This window comes from Ochotona curzoniae, unplaced genomic scaffold (assembly GCF_017591425.1).
Source record: "Ochotona curzoniae isolate NIBS_2020 unplaced genomic scaffold, NIBS_Ocur_1.0 contig_2321, whole genome shotgun sequence".
NCBI lineage: Eukaryota > Metazoa > Chordata > Mammalia > Lagomorpha > Ochotonidae > Ochotona > Ochotona curzoniae.
This window is the reverse complement of record NW_024465421.1, coordinates 16718142-16738352: the sequence shown is the minus strand read 5'-3', so window position 1 is coordinate 16738352 and position 20211 is coordinate 16718142. Positions and strand designations below refer to the sequence as shown.

Below are 20211 nucleotides of genomic sequence, written 5' to 3'. Positions count from 1 at the left end.
TCCTTTGCAGTCTTGCTAGCTGGGTCCTGTTAGTGTGCACAGGGAACACAGGCGCACCAAGGGAAGGTGACAGGTCACATGGCTAGGAGGTGGCCAGGCTGGACTTCAGTTGCAGATGGTCTGTGTTTTTACTTTTATTTTTGGTGATGTTTACATAGTTGATCAGAGTGGAAAGGATCAAGGGTTAGGGGAAAGTGGGTATGACCATTGTTCCCAATTTTCTTTTTCTTCATCCTGTATCTGGGGGAAGGGGAAAGACAAGGGGCGATGCCCCACACAGGCTTCCAGCCACCCCAGTACCCAGGGATGGGAACAGCCCCCTGGTACCAACCCAGGGATCCTGATGCGCAGCATGCTCTGAGGGTTCTGCCTAGATGGTTTCAAGAGTTCTGAAATGCTGTCCAGTTTGTTCTGCCCTCCTTCTTTTGCTGTGATACTAGATGTCCTCTTTATGCCCTAGTGGGCTGTCATATCTTCCATGTGCATCTGGGCCCATTTTATTTATTTCACTTAAAAGAGTTACAGAGGTAGAAGGAAAGTCAGAGATATGTTCCCATCCACAGGCTCACTTTCCAAATGGCTACAGCAACCAGAGCTGAGCTAGTCCAAAGCCAGATTGGAAGTGGAGCAACTGGGCCTCTAATTGATGTCTGTGAGGGATGCTGGCACTGCAGGAAGAGAATCAATGTGCTGTGCCACCGTGTTGCCATCCCCCTTCCCCATTACACTTTCTGTTTGTTCTTTGCTTCCCAGCCATCCCGTGTTGGTAACTTCTGTTTTATACCTTTGATTTGTCTTGGACTTCAAGTCTTCAGGAGGATTTCACTAAAATCCTTGCTGGCATGTAGTAGGTGTTCAGTAAAAAGTAATTATTTTTCTTTTTTTTTTTCTCTTAGGTTTATATTAAAGGTGCTAAGAAGAATGTAAGACAGGAAAATTAGTATTTTACAGAGGTAAGTTTTTATGATTTAATTTTTTAAAGAAATGAAAAAAAAATCTGCTATGTTAAGATTTGCAATGTAGACTGTTTCAGTTCATTAGAACCTGAGGTTTGTGGGGTGCCCAGTGTGTGGGCTTCCCCCAGCTCTTTGAATAGATGCGGTGAACATCTCAGCATGGCGGTTAGCAGATCTGGCAAGTGGAAGCCCAGAGCTGTTTGTTGGTTGTCTGTGCTTGCAGTAGCCAGTGAGTACTTCTACTTTGAAATGGGGACAAATTTAAGCCACTTTGGGTGAGACAGAAACACTTCTTTGTTTTCAAATGGAAGTTTGTTGTGTTTTCTTGTTGTAATAGTGAGGAAAACTTAACCTCTGCTGAAAACCTGGTAGTAACAAAGGCAAGCACACACCTCCTTCTCTCAAGAAATCACTGCAGTTACTATTTTGGTGAATATACTTTTAGAAATTTATGCATGCAGAAGTATTAATATGCAACGTTTTAACGAATTGCTCTATACTAGATAGGGTGGTCTTTTGGGGAAAAATGCATGCTTTGTACCTTTGTTTTGAATTTGAAAAGTCATGTTATCATATTACTGAGTGCATAATATTTCATTATTTGACAATACCATACCTTATTTTCTCCTTTGATAAACATTCTCTTATCCATTTATTTGTGAGGTAGAAGAGGGAGTGCATCCCTGACCTCTAGTTGTTCCAGGAATGGCACAGCAGCAGGGGCTGTGCCAGGCAGGAGCCAGGAGTCCAGGAATGGCACAGCAGCTGGGGCTGTGCCAGGCAGGAGCCAGGAGTCCAGGAATGGCACAGCAGCTGGGGCTGTGCCAGGCAGGAGCCAGGAGTCCAGGAATGGCACAGCAGCAGGGGCTGTGCCAGGCAGGAGCCGGGAGTCACAGCCGGCCCGGGTCTCAGTTGAGTCGTCACTTCCTGTGTCTCCTGGTGCACTCAGCAGGAGCTGGGTGTAAACTGGAGTACTGAGACTGTAACCAGGCAACCTGACAGATGAGACTAATTTGTAAATATTGGTTAAACTGTTTCTGTGAAGACTGCTAGTTTATACCATCCAAAATTTGACAATCCTGTCTTTCTTGCCCTTGCTGCCCGGCTTTGCCAATCCTCTAGAAGAAAATCAACAGTATCTTTCTGAGATTGTGTGTGTGTGTGTGTGTGTGTGTGTTTAACCTGAAGATACTTATTGGTACATACTTGTCCTCATGTGATGCACACTTGGACTTTGAATGTGATGACAATTTCATTATTTTTTAGGTCTCTTTAATTTTTTATCAACCAATGATAATTATTTTGAATACTGTTAAGTTTTCCTCTACAGAGAGCAATACCTTCATTTTTAAATTCACGTATTGGAGAATTTTAAAAAGCATTAAAAACCAATTAACATATTTCAGCGTGTAAACTAGTTTCAGATTAGCATATATAACTTGCTAACCTGAGTGATAATGTAATATTAGTTGTCTTATGTTAGTTATGTGGCTATTCATTCACCAATAAATATTTGTTGAGTCTCCTCTGTCCAAGAGATTTTTACCAATGTCTATATAATTTCTGATTTTCATGTTTGCTTTAGATTTTTTTTCACTTAAGTAAGTTAAGGAAGGTATCAAATGAAATCAATATAGCTTTGTCATTGACCTACTGTTTGCTATTTGAGTTAATAAAAAGTTGTCACCTGCTTTTTCTAGATGTCAAATACAGATTCATATAGCTTGCCCTTCATGCGAGTACTTTTCTTTCCACCCCAAGTTACTGTTGTTGCCTGAACAGTATTGGGGACCACATGTCTCACACCTAGTGGATTACCTGCCATGGGCGTGGCAGACACTTAGATTGCATATGAAGGAACCAATGATTGGCATATAATGTTACTGTTAAAATTAAGGTGTAAAGGAGAAATGGCTTAAATTTTAATTTGGAAGGGAAAACTAGTATCTGATTTTTATAACCACCTAAAATTCAAGACATACATAACTGTAGTGACACTTTGCACTGAAACATTTTGTGACATTTTGTTTGGAATTTTGATTTGTACTGTTTCTCATATACACACTGCCATGTTTTAACTTTGCTTATTTGTTGTTACTGTTGTTAGGGCCAAGTAAGGATCTGGCTTTAAGCAGGATACTCAGTTTTATTGGAGAATTCTTTGTTGGACCAGGGAATATTCCTCATGTAATTCATAATATGTAATTTGAAGTCAGGAATTAAGTGTATGTCCCCAAATATACTTTTAATTTTAATGGAGATAAAATGACCTGTGCTTTAATTGTATGGGTCAGCATCTTTCTTTTTTAAACAAAGTAGGAAAATAGATGGTCTGCTCTTACGAAGGGTATGTGTGTGTGTATATTTATAATATATCTTTGTCCAGTGCCCTGTCTATTGAGCTTTCCTGATGCCTACACCAGTTTTTCACAGCAATAATAACTGAACAAGGCGACAGTTATCTAACAGGCGTAAGCAGTGTTCCGTCTCTTGGTCCATACACTGTTTCCCTTGGAGTATGAGATTCTAAGGAATGTGCGAGTGTGTCTTAATTCGTATTTTAGCAGCAGTTATTTGCATGTAAAAGTTTTAATTGATTAAATGATTCTTTAGCAATGTTTATTTGCCCTTTAATTTGATTAGCAACTTTTTTTTTAGTAGTCCAAGGTTTAACCTAGGCTGCTGTGGTAGGAACTGGTTGCATCTCTGTGCACAGGGCTGTGGGTCAGGGAGGCTGTGGGTCAGGGAGGCTGTGGGTCAGGGAGGCTGTGGGTCAGGGAGGCTGTGGATCATGGCCTTTCTCTCCGCTGCCTCCCTGTAGCTGTGGTGCAGCCTTGGACTGTGGGCTACAGTAACCAAGGGTTCTGGTTCTGGAATCGCTTTTTGGTGCCAGTACAGGACACAGGAGTTTGCTTCTATGGTAGGTTTCATTTTACTGATGTGTTAATTTCTCTAATTGTGTGCTTTAAAATCTTGATTTTAAAAATAAGGTATGAAAGTGAGGAAATAATAGTAGTTGAACAAAAGTACTAATTAAAGTTGCAGGTTTATCAATTATTTTTCCTGTTAGATGCATTTGTAAATTTTTATGGTATATTTAAAAGTGATTTTTAAAGCTGTGTGCATATTTAATGGGCTAGATTTTGTGCATTTGTAATGGTTTCTTCCTGTTTTAGGCATAAAGCTTGAAGGTTCAAATGGCAGGATAAGTGGTCATTTGGTTGAATGGTTGGGCAGAGGAGCAGAGCTCCGTCTTCCTGTCCAGAGTCTGTGGCAGCAGCCTGTTAAGAGGCGCTTGCGTGATCAGTGAAGAGGAAACCTGTGATTCAGGGCCGCCAGCCTCAGCCAAGACAACACAGGGCTGGCTTCTCTGGAGTCTCAGCGTTGGTTTCTCCCAAGGATGTTACTAACTCACCCTCTTAGGGGTAGAGTTTTGGAAAGAGGAAGAGAGAAGAGTAGCTTCAGGCCAGAGGGCGATGATGTGTTCAGTGGAAGTCCCTAGGGCTGTCCTCACCTTGGAACGTCTCTATCCCCACCCCCACTCCCATGAGAAACTTCCTTCCTTCCCAACCGAGGCAGTGAGACGCCCAGTGCAGGACTGTGGCTGGAAGACCGTCATTTCCCTTCCTGTCACTGCTGCGGAGTGACAGGTGTCGGGATATCCTTGCTTGGTGAGGGTTTAGGGTGTATGTTAAATGCAGTGAAATTTTGTTTTAATTATATTTCAGTCTGTTCTAATGTAGCAAAGTCGTTCAGTCTGAACCTTCTAGCACCTATCACTCAAGCATGAATTGCTGTCAGGGAGAAGGGTATCCTCCCACACCTTCTGGGGAGCGCTTAAAACCATCCTGCTTCCTTTTCCTTTTCCCTGAATACTGAGTGCTGACACTTGGGAGTTACAATCAGAATGCATCAATCTTTATGGAAAGGTTACCATTATTGCACTGCATTCCCCTCTAATAGTGCTTCTCAGTGTCTCAGTTCTGCACGTTTTTAAAGACCTCTTAGGTGAATGAATGTTGGGTGCGGTGCCTCGATTTAATAATTAAAAAGAGACTGATGGCTTGTGTACCTTCCGCTCTGGGTCTGGGTGGGGAGACTGTCAGTTGTTTCGATGTGGCTGGGGTAGAAGCGCCGGTTGCTCTCCATGAGGAAGTCAAGTGTGTGTGTGTTGCAGATTTGTGAGCAGTTTGGTGGGATACGCCCTGAGCACTGTGCTGCTGCCTGTGTGTGTGTGTGTGTGTGTGTGTGCGTCTTCAATAAGTTCTCACACCAAAATGGAAGGGCTCAGTGAGATTGTGAAATGTGTCCATGGGTGTGGAACTAGCAGGTTGAAAAAACAAAATCATGACCTGCATCCCGAGCTGTCCGGCTCCAGGGTCAGTGCTGACTGAGCGGGCACGCTGAGTGATGGGGTGAGTGTGAGGACGTCGGTGCTGTCGCTGCAGGCAGTTGAGATGTGGAGAAGGAAGGTTGGGTTGTGTTGCCACTGGCATCATCTCCCTCCCCTCCCTCCTCAGGTTCTCCAGCAGCCCCCGATGTAGTCGAGGAGCCTGCCAGGGTGTCTGGCTCACTGTGTTCAATACACTATGAGCTTGTTTAATTTAGCAGCGCCAAGTACAGACAGACCTTCTGCGGGATGGGAGCTTGGCTATAGGAGAGCCTGCTTGTTTCCCCTTGTCCTGTGCTAATAAAGAAGCTGGCACATTTCCTCCTAAGTGAAAGGGACTTTGACATGTTTAAATGTGGTAATCAAAGGCAACTGAGCAGTTTTGATAAACGTTTTTCTTTGTACAGACTTTGGTTAATTTCATTTTGTACCTAGACAGCTAATTGCAAATTATGGGCTTTTTTGTTTTTCCCTTGAGCTTGGTTTTGTGGTCGGTCACCTTGGGATTTATTGATAGGAAAATAAGTTGTTTCCGCATTTCAGTGGATGATGGGTATTTTTACAATAGGTTATCCTGTAAAAGGTAGAATGACTTGACCAGGCCTCTGAATGGCAGTCTTGCTACATGACTGTGCAATATTTTTAAAAATTTTTAAAAATTTATCTTTATTGGAAAGACAGATACACAGAGAGAAGGAGAGACAGAGAGAAAAATCCTCTATCTGCTGATTCACTCCCCAAATGGCTGCAATGGCTGGAGCGGAGCCAATCCAAAGCCAGGAGCCAGGAGCTCGGAGCTTCTTCTGGGTCACCCATGCGGTACAGGGTCCCAAGGCTTTGGACTGTCCTCCACTGCCTTCCCAGGCCACAAGCAGGGAGGCAGGTGGGAAGTGGAGCAGCCAGGACAGGAACCGGCACTCATGTGGGATCCCAGCATGCAAGGTGAGGGTGTAGCCTCTAGGCTATCACACCGGCCTGCAGCTTGCTTTAAAAAAAAAAAAGTTTTATTGAGATAAAATTCATGTGCCATGAAATTCAACCTTAATATGTATAGTTTTTATTTTTTGAGATTGTTTGAAATGCATGTTTACAGAGGGAGGTAAGAAAAGAGAGCGAACAAGAGCGAGTGTGTGATTTGAGAGCTCCTCCACATGGGTGGGTGGTAGGGACCTAGTACTAGGCCATCTTCTGTTTCCCAGGCACTCGGGGGGCTGATCAGATGCTGAGCCACTGGGACTCCTACAGGTGCTTTTGTGGGATGCTGGCATTGCAGGTTGTGGCTCACCTTGCTGTGCCACAATGCTGGGCCCCTTGACTGTGTTTTCGTTTGTTTGTGGGCTTGCTTTTTTTTTTTTTTTTTGGTTATTTTACTATATTCACAGAATTATGCAGTAGTCACTATTGTCTAATTCTGGAACACTTGTCACTCTGAAAAGAAATCCTAAGCCTGTTACCAGTAACTTTCTGTTCTTCCCTTTCCGTTGCCCTGGCACACACTGCCTGGCTTTCTGTCTCTGGACTGACCTGTTTTAGACACATCGCACACATGGAATTATTCCAGTAGGGCTGTCTTTCACTTAGCCTGTTTGAGGTTCCATCTTATTGTAGTATACAGCCAAACTTTATTCCTTCTAGTACCAAGTGGTATTCCATTGTATGGCTATACCACTTTTTACGTCTCATTTATCAATTGGTCGACTCCCTTTCTGGCTGTTGAGAGTTGTGTTACATTTGTGCACATGTTTTTTGAGTGGATGTGTATTTTCATTTGTTTTGGGTTCCTACATAGATGTGTAATTGTTGGGTCACATGGTAACTAAGTTTTCTTTAACTTTTTTTTTTTTTAACTCTGTAAGAGAAAGCAATGGGCAAAAAGAGCATCCATGTGCTGGTTCATTACACTTGACAAATGCTCACCAGAGCCAGGGATCAGCAAGGCCAAAGACAGGAGCCTGGAGCCCAGTCTGGGTCTTGCCATGTGAGTGGGAGGGGTCCCTTGCTTCCTGGGATGTACTACCAGGACATCATATCAGAAGCCAAGTGGCTTGGGATTCGGTTGGCACTCTGTTAGAGCATGCAGGCAGTGTAATCAAAGGCGGAACGTGCTGTGTTGCAGACTGCCCTTCTGGTGAGCTTTATTAGGGCCTGGCAGACTATTTTCCAAGCCACCTGCAGTATTTTCTGCGCCCACAATGGTGTTGGAGGGTTCCAGTTGCTCTGCATTCTTGTCAGCACTTTCCTGTGTTGGTCTTATGAAGCGATATGTCTGTCTGGTTTGGGTTTGTATTTCTCCAGTGCCTAGTGGTGTTGGATATCTTCCTGTGCCTTTTAGCCACCTGCTGAATGTAGTTAGAGAAACAGTGATTCAGACTCTGCCCATTTTAGAAACTGGGTTGTCTTCTTATTGAATTGTAACAGTTCTTTATATATTATCAAATATATGAATTAAACATTTTTTCTCTTATTCGGTGTACTCTTTTCACCTTAATCTTCTTTGAAACAAATCTTTTTAAAAAATTTTGATGAATCACAATTTACTGATTTTTTTCTTCATTTTCTGTGAAAATTTCTGTAAGTTAAAAATATCTTATTTCCAGACTACTCTCATTTGAGAAGTGTATGCAAAATTAGTTCATTACTGTATAATGAGTTAGAGGTATTAAGCATCTTTTTTTTTTTTGTCTCATCTAATTCATTGTGAGAAGACTGAGCTTCCCAGCCTCACACCAAGTGTGCTTTTTCGTTTTAAATCAGAAACATGTCTGTCAGTGTTCTGTCTGGCTCAGCGTGCACGCCTCAGTCTGTGAACACTTAGATATGTCTAGTGTACACAGAGCATCTGGCTGGGCTTTGAGGTCCGGGGTGAGTCGGGGGTCAGACCTCCTAGTCACGTGTCCTGCTGGAAGCTTCCAGAGTATGGTGGAGGAACAGGGTGGCAGAGAGGTCTTCTAATCTTTTTTGGGGAGAAGGACTCAGAGAAGAGTAGCTGCAAGTTCTGAGTCTACAGAGATGGATGAGTAACCGACCTCTTGTTTCAGTCTGTGATTCTCTTCCTGTTATCTTGCTGCTTTGTACGCCTTGCCTCCTGGAGCCCCTTAGGATCGTTGTTGTAATAGACTGTAGGTACAGATGTGATGGTTGTGATGCCTAGAAGTGAGCCTAAAGAATGCCACTTTTAAACGTTTCTTCACACTGTCCCAAAGGAAGCTCTGCGACATTCTCTGTGTATTTGTTGGCGGGGAGGGTTGACAAGGGTGATGGGAAGCGCGAGAGCACAGACTTACCCAAGTCAAAGATGCCCGAAGATTGCAAAAGGCTTGAAGCATTGTGGGCCCAGGAGGATCTGTGGGACTCGGGCTGGGGAAGGTGCTCACAAGCACAGAGCCAGGACCTTCCCTCCACTCCAAACGAGAGGGAGGAGCTGCTGCCTCTCAGCTGCAGTTTGATAATTCCAGGCGCACACTTGGCCTTGGATTTTTGCTGCCTGGCCAGGCAGGGGTCTTTGTTGGAAGCTTCCTACCACTGTCACACTGAATACTCTTGGAGAGAGCGGGCCAGGGTTCTTGGCAGAACCAACTATACATGTCCACTCTGGGAACACAGCCGAACCCAGCTCCCAAGGGCATGATTCTGGTCACCCGTGATGGACACGAGTTCTGTCCCAGAACAAGGTTCAGGAGTGAGCAGGCAGAGTAAACCATGTATGGTTTGAGCGCAGCTTAGTCTGTGCATACTCAGAATCGATTAACCTATTTTGTAATGATTAAATTGGACTTGGTTTTTTCATTAGTAGGAGTCCTGTAGGGACAGCACTTGGCACTTGGTGGGTGACTGCGGCAGGCACTTGGACAGATCGTTTGGCTCCTGGATGAAGATAAAAAATACAGATTTAGAAGGTGTGAATGGGGACTAGTGTTGAAGCACAGGGGATAATCCTACCTGCAGCACCAGTTTGTGTCCTTGGTGCTCCCCTTCCAGTCCAGCTCCCTGCTAGTTGGCTAGGAAAAGCAGCAGCAGATGGCCCAGGTGCTTAGGCCCCTGCTGCCTGGGTGGGAGACCCGGATGAAGCACAGGCTTAGGGCTTGGAATCCTTGCTGGTCACTTGAGGGGGGGTGTGGATGGAAGATCTCTGCCTTCCCACCTGCCTTTCTCCCTCTGTCCCTTGCTTCTTTTCCCCACGTCTCCCTCCCTTTCTTTCCATAATTCTTTGAAATATACATATCTGAAACCAAATCCTGAGTGTAAAGTTGAGTGCTAGATACACCTTGAAGGGTATTGGCTAAGGGGTAGTGTGGATGTTCAGATAGACTATATGTGTGTTATTTTCATGTCCAGATAATGAAATTGTGCGCCCTACCCTGCCTAGTGTTTAATGCAAGGAATTAGCTGTTGACAGTTCTGCACCTGCTTTGTTTTTCTCAAAATTTTTGTGATAAACATGATATATAGAGAAATAAAGGAGATAAAGATGAAGTGATTCTATTTCCTTTTAAGAATAACTGACTCATAGGATGAAACCGTGGATATGGTTTCAGATCACTCCTGTAAACCCTCAGAAGAGATGTTTATAAAACACTTGGAACAATACAGATTGTACTAAGAAACTGTGCTTTGATCAGCTCAGGAGATAGAAGACAAGGAAGTTAATAAATCAGGCCCTGCTTTTGTGAATGGGGAGGACTGGAAGTTCACCTTAAAACTAGGAATTCAACATAGCAAGACTTCATTTTTTTTTTCCTGAGTAGCAGATGTTAATGTAATTTCATCTTTTCTATAAAAATAAAATGAGTTGCAAATTTAAAACCTTGGCATCTTGCAATCTGACTCCTGATTTCTATCTCTTAACTATTGGAACATTAGTCTGGCAAAGGAATATGACGATTTATTTTACCCTTTAATTTTGAGGTGAGTGTGCTTCCAGCTCTGATTTCCCCTTGGTTATTTGGACAACCAAACCATTGGTAGTTTGAATGTACTCTTCTTATACATTATTTAGGCGTTAGATAATAAGTAATTTTATGAAAGTAGTTACTGTTACGTTCACTCTGTTCACACTTGGGAGAGATTGTTATGTTTTTTGTCTGCTTTTTGAAGGTGTAAATGGAATTGAATTGCATTTGTGGGCTTAACACTCTTGTCCTGCCATCCTGCCACGTGGCAAGACACCACAGCAAACTGGGTTTTTGTGCCTTGCCTTACTTCCTGGATTCTCTTCTTTCTCTGCACTAGAACTTTTCATCAAAGAACTTTTATTAAATTTGTCTTTGAATGTAGACCCAGGGCTTTTAAGCAAATGGTAATTTAATCATTTCTCTAAGGCACGAGTTACTGCATCTCAGCTTCTAAAGCTACTAAGAGATACGTGGATCTAAATCTTTATTTTAAAAATAACTCAGATCTTTTTCATTTGAATTGTAGATTAGTACTTATTCTCAAACAGAATTTGAAATAAATATTTAATAGACTTAAAGTTTGTATATTCTTTATTTCATCAAAACTCAAGGCTGACAAAGAAACTGTATTTTAGATTTTAAAGAGATGAAAGTCATGAGTTTGAGTCCTGTGTAGGTATGCTAAGTAATGAAATGGAAAATTTCTATGCCAAGATCTCAGACCCCTAAAAGCTATATCACGTTTAAATCAATTGTGGAGCTTAAATTAAAGGATACTGGTTTCTGGCTTTGGAAAAAAAGTTGAAATGCATCTACTACAGTGTAGCTTATTCTGTTTTCTGAAATGACCTTTTTATTTCTTTAATTCTTTCTTTCTTCCTTTCTTCCTTTCTTTTTTTTTTTTTAAAGGTTTGTATGTTTATTTGAAAAGCAGATTTAGGGAGAGGGAAAGCAAAGCAACCATCAAAAACTGGCTGGAGCTAGACCAACCCAAAGCCGGGGGCAGGAGCTCCTTCCTGGGCTTCCATGTGGGCAAGGGGGCCCAAGCACTTGGGCCATTTGCCACTATTTGTCCAAGACTCAGTAGCATGGGGCTGGGTTGGAAGTGGAGCAGTCAGGACCCAGTGCAGTGCCCCTAGGGACTGCTAGCATCCAAAGTTGCGGCAACTTTACCCAAGAAGCCACCTCAGCCCCTGGAAGGTACTTTTATTTAAGTGTCTGTGTTGTCTAGCTAAAGAGTCTGCTAAGTGTTTCTAACTTTTATGTGAAGATGCTTCAAACAAAAAAAAAATTGTGGACAACTGAATTAAAACATAAGTTTATTTTGATACAAAATGGAATTGATATGTATTAGGGGACTTCACAAAGGTCATGGAAGATATATATTATGAAAAATGCCTAAAGTTTAAACTTTGTTGCATCAAAAATGAAAATCTTAATTTCATTTTCCATGAACTTTGAAGTTCGCTCATGTCTTCTGCATTTACAAATTTGTTTCTTTTGCTTGGAAGGCAGACAGACAGATCATTCACACGCTGGCTGATTCCCAAATGCCTGCAACAGCTGAGGCTGCTCCAGGTCAGACGCAGGATCCTGCAGCTCTGTCTGGATCTCCCGTGTGGGTGATGGAACCCTAGAATTTGAGCCATCACTTGCTGCCTCCCAGGGTGGACGTTAGCAGAACAGCGGATGGGAGGTGGCTTTGGGACTCACTGTGAGGTGGTTGGTTCTCCAGTGACAAGTTAACCAGCCGGGAGACAACCGTCACCTCGAAGTAGACATTTCGGCTGTGCCCCGGCCGTGGTTTCTCTCATGTGAGTAGCTGACAGGTCTTGTTTGTGCACTTCTGTACATCTCGTTCCTCATGGGTGATGAGACTACAGAAGCTGTTCTGCTAGTTCTTGTTTCTCTGTTAGTGAAGCAGGAGAAGAAGTTTTACTTTACCTCTCAAAGATAGCAAAATGTACAGAAATTCTAGAAGATGGGGATGGGTGGGTAGGGAATTGTGTAGATTGTAAACTTCTTTGGTGGGTGTGTTATCTGTGAAACCCTGGCGTATTAAACAGGTGAAAGAGTGATGGGAGGCTGAGTTAGCACTTTGTAGGGACTGCAGTTCTAAAAGCGATTCTTTCAGACTCGCATTCATGAGATGAAGAGTGTGTGTGTGTGTGTAACAAAGACTGAATCACTTATTCACATTTCCTGTTAGTTTTATACCAATTATATGCTTATGCAGATAACACTCGTACCTTTTAAAATACAAATTGTTTTAAATATTTAAAACCATAGTAAATACAGTAAGAGTAATTAAGAGCACTACCGATAAGGCCATTACGTAGGTTTAAAATAGTTTTGTCATCTTGCCTAAGAGACTTGGCTTAACTTTATAAGATTATGGTAATAGCTAGTGCATGGAGAATACACCCAATCCTGCTGCCCCATTCTGTCTCTTCCAGGTAAAGGCATACAGCCAGAGCAGAGTGAGTTAGACAGTAACAACACACTGAGGACGATTCCACACCAGCTGCTCACGGTGCAATGACCACATTCTCAGGCAGGTGTGATCCAGTCTGGGGCCTGATTTAGGAGACTCCCTTCTAAGGGTTCCAGATGTCCATTGTGCCTTATGTAGTGGGAAGCAGCTCTGTGACCTCTGGTGTGCTGCTGGTGATCATTAACTCCACTTCCCCATGGACTCCTCTAACAGAGGTAGTCCCATGAGTTGTCAGGAGTGGAGATGCTGTGTGTGATGTCCTTAGCACAGTGCCTGCCTGGCACACTGTAAGTGACCACTAGATAATAGGCCACAGAGCAGTAAGTGTTTTCCTTCAAGAGGAAATGTAATAGCAGGAGAGAAATTGACATTGGAAGTGTCGTGAAGAACCACAGATGGGTCCTGGCCTTCGGTGGAACTCAAACTGCGGCAGGTGTCATGTCACTATTTTATTAAAGTTAATGCTCATACTGCAAGGGAATGGTAAACTTCCACAATTTTCAACTGTTGACAGTTGAGTATGTTTTTTTGAAGACTTTTTTTTTTTTTTTACTATTTTACCTAAACCAGAACCACTTTCTGTTTTATTTATCCTCATTAAACTATTCTGATGAGTCCCAAAATTCTGTGAGTTTTGGTCAAATTGTTTTCATTAAACAGTACTGATTTTAAAAAATGTTTAACAACTTAAAACTTCCATTTTCTATTTTAAGAGTTTGAAAAAAAAAAGTCAAAGTAAAATGACTGAATAAGATGGCTTGTGTTTTCATCTGTTATTTTCATGGTTATTGCTTCTCCATAGGAGTGAGCCATTTATAGACTGTGCTTCCAAAGTGCGTGGTCTGCAATGCCATGGTTACTGAGTACTTAGATTAGCGGTGTTTAATGTGGCTATAAGTTTCAGAATGATGTGTTCTGAACATGTGAAAGGGAATCATTATGTCAGTAAAAATCCACTTTTTAAAAGCTTATTGTTTAGGAAAATTGTTCCTTTGAGAACACAAAACATGACAGTTCGAAGGCAACCTGAAAAATTTTAAAAAAGAATAGCTATTTTTAAGAAAATCTGAAGCTCATGTGATCAACAGCTGTAACAGGGAATTTTATGATGTTATGTATTTGGGAGGAAAAAATCCTCAAAGTGCCCCTGGGATGGAGGAAACATCAGAAAAGATTTCCAAATGGAAGCCCTTTGTAAATTGTCAAGTGCCCCATAAATCATGGCAAGAGATGCAGACCTTTGCTTTTTGTCTGCGAAGAGTAAGTTAAGATGTAACGTGTGTCTGGCTGGGTTAGCAGGGAGTTGTCTCTGAGCTCAGCAGAGAGGAGTGTGCTGGAGGACCGGGTGGTGTTTGTCTTCAGTACTGGCTTTCTAAGGGACAGCTGACACCTTGTAATTGTTTTTAGAATTGTTTTGGGTTTGTGGCCCTGAGCGGTTCACAGCCTTCTGGGTTCCCAAGCTATCAAGTGCCCTTCATCTTGTGGCATTGGGAAGTGTGGTTTTATCTTTGTCCTGAACTCACTCGGGCTTCAGGAGATGCCTCTTGTTACAGAATTCTAAGCACTGGGTACACAGCTCCAGCCATCGCTTGGGCTTATTATTTCAGCTTCATTTTAGAAGAATCACGTTTGGTGGCCCATTTCCACTGATGTTCTTTAGTTGTATTGTGTAAGTGCTGTGACTAAAACTTTACAAAGTATTCCAAGAGAAGTTGCAGGATGGCTCTGTAATTTGGTGCCATTGGCCATTCTGTATGAAATCCAGCACTTATAACAATGCCAAATACAGAGTACATGCACAGCAAATGTTTATTCGAATTAATGAATTGCTTTCAGGCAGTTTGTATAATATTGTCAGTGTTAAGTGACAGAATATTCAGTATTGGTAGTTTAAATGTTCAAGCTTCATTCGAAGCCCATAAACAGACTGCTGTGTAATCCAGGGAGACCAGTTTGATCACTTTCCCATCCAATAGTAATTTACTTTTACAGTTTTGTTTATATGGAGTAAAGGTCAAAGGAAAAGGTGTATTTGAGGGAGTTACATCAATTACTTTGCTACAGTGAAAGGTTTTCTGTGTGCTACTAAACAAGAGGCAATTTAAAATGGGTACTGTAAAATTTAGGCAGTTCTTTTTAAAAACCAGCTTTGGTGAGGTTTGGTTGAGGTGGCATTGACTGCATATTGAAGTGTACCAGTTAGCCAGTTGTGACACATGCACTCATGCAGTCATATGGCAGCGAAGGAGGCACACCGGTCACCTCCCTGAGGCCGTGGCACCTCCACGCTCCTCTGTGCCTGTCTCCAGGCAGCGGCCTGTTGGATGGCCGGCACTACAGAGCAGCTTGCTTATGGAGATTTTAGACTCAGATACGTGGAGTCCTCTTTTATGTGCTCTGGGGTTTGGTTTCTTTCACTTAGTGTAGTTGAGGTTGATCGGTGTTGTGGAGGGCATCAATAGTTTATTCCTTTTTAGCGCTGGAAGTTCCCATTGTATAGTTACGTCACTGTATTTATTCCCTGCTGGCGGCCGCGCTCGTGTTCTGTTCGCAATTATTCTCAATACAACAAGCCTGTACATAGACATGCACTTTCTTTCTCTGAACAAATGTCTCCAAGTGAGGTGGTGAGATCATGTGGCTGTTTAATTTTTTGAAGCTTCCAGGCTTGTTTGCTTTTCCGTTCCTGCCAGCAGAGCCTGGGAATTTCCCATGGCTCCATGTATTGTCTCCTCTGGGGGGGGGGGGGCATTTTTCAGCTGTTCTAGTGGATGTGTAGCAGGATCTCATTGTGGTGTGAATTTGCGTTTTCATAGTGACTAATAGTACTGTGTGTGTTCGTGTGTTTATTTGCCATTCCTTGTTCAAATGTCAGATCTTGGATGTCTTTGTTTCGTGGGTTGTTTTCTTAATGACATCTGAAAGTTGTTTCCATGCGTAGATTCTTTTTCATATTAATGATTTCCAATATTTTAGCCTGGTCATTGATTTGCCTTATTGTTATTATCTGTTTCTTTCTTTATTATTATTACTATTATTGTTATTTTCATTCTGACCATGTCTTAGTTACTGTTGAACAGATTCAGTGTGGTTTGTGGATACAGTTCTAAGAACACGACACCCTCAGGCCTCCCCTCCCACATCCTCCTGTACTCCCTTCCTTTGTCTTTCTTAAGTTTTAAAAATCTTTTGTGATAACATTTTAGGTTTGCGCTGCAGTAAAAAGCTTAATACTTCACTAAGTAAAAAGCAAAATGACCTTAGTTTAGTGGGACTACACACAGTGGTTACATTTCACCAACATACATTTTAAAATAATCAAAATTATTAAAACTAAAATAGTAGGATATAGAAGTGATATATAGTAATAATATAACATTCTTAAGTGTTGGTTTGATGGTATGAAGCAGTTTACAAAACTATGTGTGCAGTGGTATTGCTACACATTGACATTGCTTATTTATTTATTTATTTTTAAGTTGTAGCCTCCACATGTAAGGGAGAACATGTGGCATTTGTCTTTCTGAATATGGCGTCACTCAATAGGATGTCCTTTGGTTGAGTTCATTTTGCTGCAAATTTTAGAGTTTCATTCTTTTTTATAGCTGCATATTTGAATATTCCATCATGTGAGTATATATGTGTATGTGCCCTATTTTCTGTATCTATTCATCTGATGATGGACAGCTTGCTGGCATTGTGAGCAGTGCATCTACCAGCATGGTGGTACAGGCACCTCTGATTCATTGCGCTAAGGTCTGGTAGGAGGATTGCTGAATGGCAGGTCGATTTCTAGCTTTCTAAGACTTCGCTACTGTTTTCCAAGTGGCTTTACTAACTTACAGCCCCAGCAACACTGAGTGTTCGCCAGTGTGTGTGCTGTATTGTGGCTTTTAGTTATTCTGACAAGTATAAGGTGATATCTCATTGTGATTTTAATTTGATTTTCCTGATGGCTTACTGGTATTAAACATTTTTTCAGGTATTTGTTAGGCATTTGCCTTTTTTGGTATTTGTTACCTTGTTTACCTTTATGTCTGTTTTGTATTTTGGGTGTAAGTTGCCTTATATCAGGAATTACATATGGTGTCTGTCCTTGGGGTTGGCCATTTCACTGAGCTTAGTGGTCTCTTATTGGGATCACTTGGTTGCAAATGGCAGAATTTCATTCTTTTTAATCAGCATACTGTTTTTGTATGCTTATTTTGTAACCTGCAACTTTGCTGAATTGGCTTAACAATTCTGTCATGTTTTTGATGGGATGTTTAGGTTTTTAACATCATTGATAGTTTGACCTCCTCTTTTTCAGTTATGATTTCCTTTATTTTTCTGCCTGAATGTTCTTGGCAGTTCAATGTTATACCGAATAGGAGTGGTGTAAGTGGACATCTTTGCCGTGTTCCTGGTCTTAAGTGCTTTCAGTTTGCCTCTTCTCAGTGTGCTGTTGAATGTTGTCTGTGTTGCACAGCTTTATGCTCGTGAGGATTGTTCCTTCCTTCTACACCTAACCTGCAGGTTTTTTTGATCATGGAGTATTAAATTTTACTGTGGTTTTTCAAGAGAAAATTCTTAATGTTGAGGAAATCGTATTCTTCTTTGATACGTTATGCTTTCAGTGTCACATCCAAGGACTGTAAAACAAGGCCATGAGGTTATCCCTTAGTTTTGTAGAAGTTTTGGGGTTTAAGCTTTATTTGTAGGTGTTTTGACTGTCTCAGTTTGAGTTGATTTTTGCAATATGATGTTTAGTTCTAGCTCCATTTGTTAAAATTATCAATCTCTTTACTAAATTGACTGCTCTCTTGTCAAAACTCAGATGTCCATCTATGAGAATTTATTTTTGGGCTCCGTTTTTCTCCATCCGTTTATTTTTACGCTGGGGTCAAACCATCTTTATTACTGAAACTTTATACTAAGTCTTGAAATCCTTTCATGTCCTCCAACTTTTTCCTTTACAAAGTGGTTTAGGCTACTCTGGGTCCTTTGCATTTCCATTTGAAGTTTAGAGTTAGTTAGCTTACCAGTTCATAACAGCCTGCTGGAATTTTGATCAAGAGATCCAGTCTCTAGATCTTTGAAAGAACTGACTTCTTAGCGACATCGAGTATTTCAGTCTATGAACATGCTATTTCTCTCTGTATAGTTAGGGCTTCTTCAGTTTCAACAGCCTTCTAAATATGGATTTTGAACATCTTTTCAAATGTGTCCTAAACATTTCTTACTTTTCAGCATTATAAATTGTGTTTTACAAGATTTCAATATAGAGTTAATCGCTGCTAATGTAGAAACACTATTTTTAAGATTCTGTATCCTGCTACTTTGCTGAACTGGTGTGTGTGTGTGTATTTCATTGGATTTCCTACATAATGATGTCTTTTTAAAAGGTTTACCTTTTTGTAGTTTTAATGTCTAACTTCCTTTTCCTGTTTTGTTGAACTAAATAAAATGTATAGTATGGCATTGGGTAGAATAATCAGCATCCAAGTCTTGCTCCTCATACAAAAAGGCAAGTGTTCAGACTTTTGTTAGAAAGTGTGATGTCAACAGATTTTTGTGGACTTCCTTTATCAAGTTATAGGTCATTTTTAATTTTCTAAGAGTTTTTATTAGGAATAGATCTTGGATTTTTATGAGAAACTTTGAGGCCTCTCTAATTGCCATGTGTAGCGCATGATAAACCAGGCTTGCATTCATGGGATAAAAAACCCACCTGTTCATGATGCATTACCTTTTTGTATGTTGTTGTGTTTCATCTGTGGAATTTCATTCAGATTTTTAACTATCTGTTTATGAGAAACATGATAGCCTCTTTGATTCTGATATCAGATTGATGGTGCTCTCGCAGAATACATTCGGAAGGATTTCCTTTCATTTAGTTTTTTGAAAGATTTTGGACAGAATTGGTGGATTTTTTTTTTTAACCTTAACTGTCAGAAGTCACCAGTGAAGTCATCTGAACTTGTCATTTTCTTTGAGGGAAAATGTTTATCATTTTTTCAAACTTTCTGTTTGACAGAGATAAAGAGAGAGGGGGAACCATGAGCCCACATAAGTTTTTCTTTGAAGATTCACTTATTTGAAAGGCAGACTTACAGAGAGAGATGGGGAAGCAGGGGAAAAGGGAAAGGGAGAGAGTATGAATATAAAAATCTTTCGTCTATTGCTTCGCTCTGCAAGTGGCCTCAGTGGTTAGAGCTGGGCCAGGCCCAAGCCAGGAGCCCAGAGCTTTTTCCAGATCTCCTAAGTACCTGGGCCATCTTCTGCTTTCCCCCAAGGCACATTAACAGGGCTCTGGATCCAAAGTGGAGTAGCCGGGACTTGAACACCCCAGTGTAATCCCAGCCTTGCAGGACTCCTGGCACACTGTGATCCCTACCCCACAAATTCAGATTTCAAAAAATAAATCTGTGGCTGTTCGGGTTACTTGTTTCTTTTTGAGAGGGTGTCAATCATGTGTTAAATTTTTTTTCGTGTTATTTTTTTAAGCAATATTCTCTTGTGTAGGATTTCCTTTTCATGTTTGTAGAACCTGTGGTGATGTCCGTCGCCTCACCCCTGATGTTGGTAATTTGTGTCTTCTGTCTTTTCTGCATTAGACCAATTGGAATTCTGTCAACTATATTTCCCATTTTAAAATACTGACTTTTGATTTGTGAATTTTCTTGTTTCATTGATTTTCTGCTTATTCTGTGCATCGTTTAAATTGTGTATTTTGGGGAGTTTTTCTGATTTTGAGACTGAAGCATGGTATTTCTAATATCTTGATTTAAGCTAGTTCCCTTTTATGATGTGAAGATGTTAATGCTCAGAGAAATCAGGACAGTTAAACAACACAGCCTGCGTGCTTTCCTGTTCCGTATAACCAAAAGGAAAGCAGAGGCAGACAGGGGTGCATGGAGCAGGGCTGCCTGGGGGGACTGGGATACCAGGGCATCATGAAGCCTGTTTGTTGTTTGCTGCCATGCTCTGTTGGAGTCTGCAGGTCAATTTATGAGACCACATTCAAAATGTTACTGTTAACGTGTGTAGGTTTGTTTAGCCTGGGCTGCAGTTTTTTTCTCTTGGCTACTCTGTTGTGAATTGAGTTGCAATGTGCTAAGAGTGACTTTGCATACAGCTACTGCTTTTGTAGGATTAATGGACACATCTGCTTTTTATTTCCATTAAGACTGTTTCTGGTGGTCTTCATAACAACGGCTGCGACAGTACTGGCAGGTATTACCCACAGGATTACATTGAGTAGGAGGAGACGGTAGATTGTTACAGAGAGTGGCACCGATGTCTCACTGAAAACTTGCTGTTACTAAGTAGTAAGTATTTCTAAAATGGACAGCACATTTCTTATTTAAAGCAAACTCCAAGCTTTTTAGAGGTATTCTTACTGCAAACACTTACTCTGTGCTTTTAAGAAAACTATTTATTTTTAGAAAAGCAGATTTACAGGGAGAAGGAAAGACAGAGAAAGATCTTACATTTGCT

The 20211-nt window shown here is 41.3% G+C and overlaps 2 protein-coding genes across 2 annotated transcripts in view; both read left to right on the top strand.

Moving 5' to 3' along the window:
- ERCC4 (ERCC excision repair 4, endonuclease catalytic subunit) overlaps positions 1-1343 on the top strand; it is a 102538-nt gene extending 101195 nt beyond the window's left edge. The window contains exon 12 of the transcript XR_005883191.1: positions 897-1343. The gene's annotated coding sequence lies outside the window, so the exon portion shown is untranslated. The remainder of the gene's footprint in view (positions 1-896) is intronic.
- MRTFB (myocardin related transcription factor B) overlaps positions 1-20211 on the top strand; it is a 208470-nt gene that overhangs the window by 70383 nt on the left and 117876 nt on the right. The window contains exon 2 of the mRNA XM_040973302.1: positions 897-953. The gene's annotated coding sequence lies outside the window, so the exon portion shown is untranslated. The remainder of the gene's footprint in view (positions 1-896; positions 954-20211) is intronic.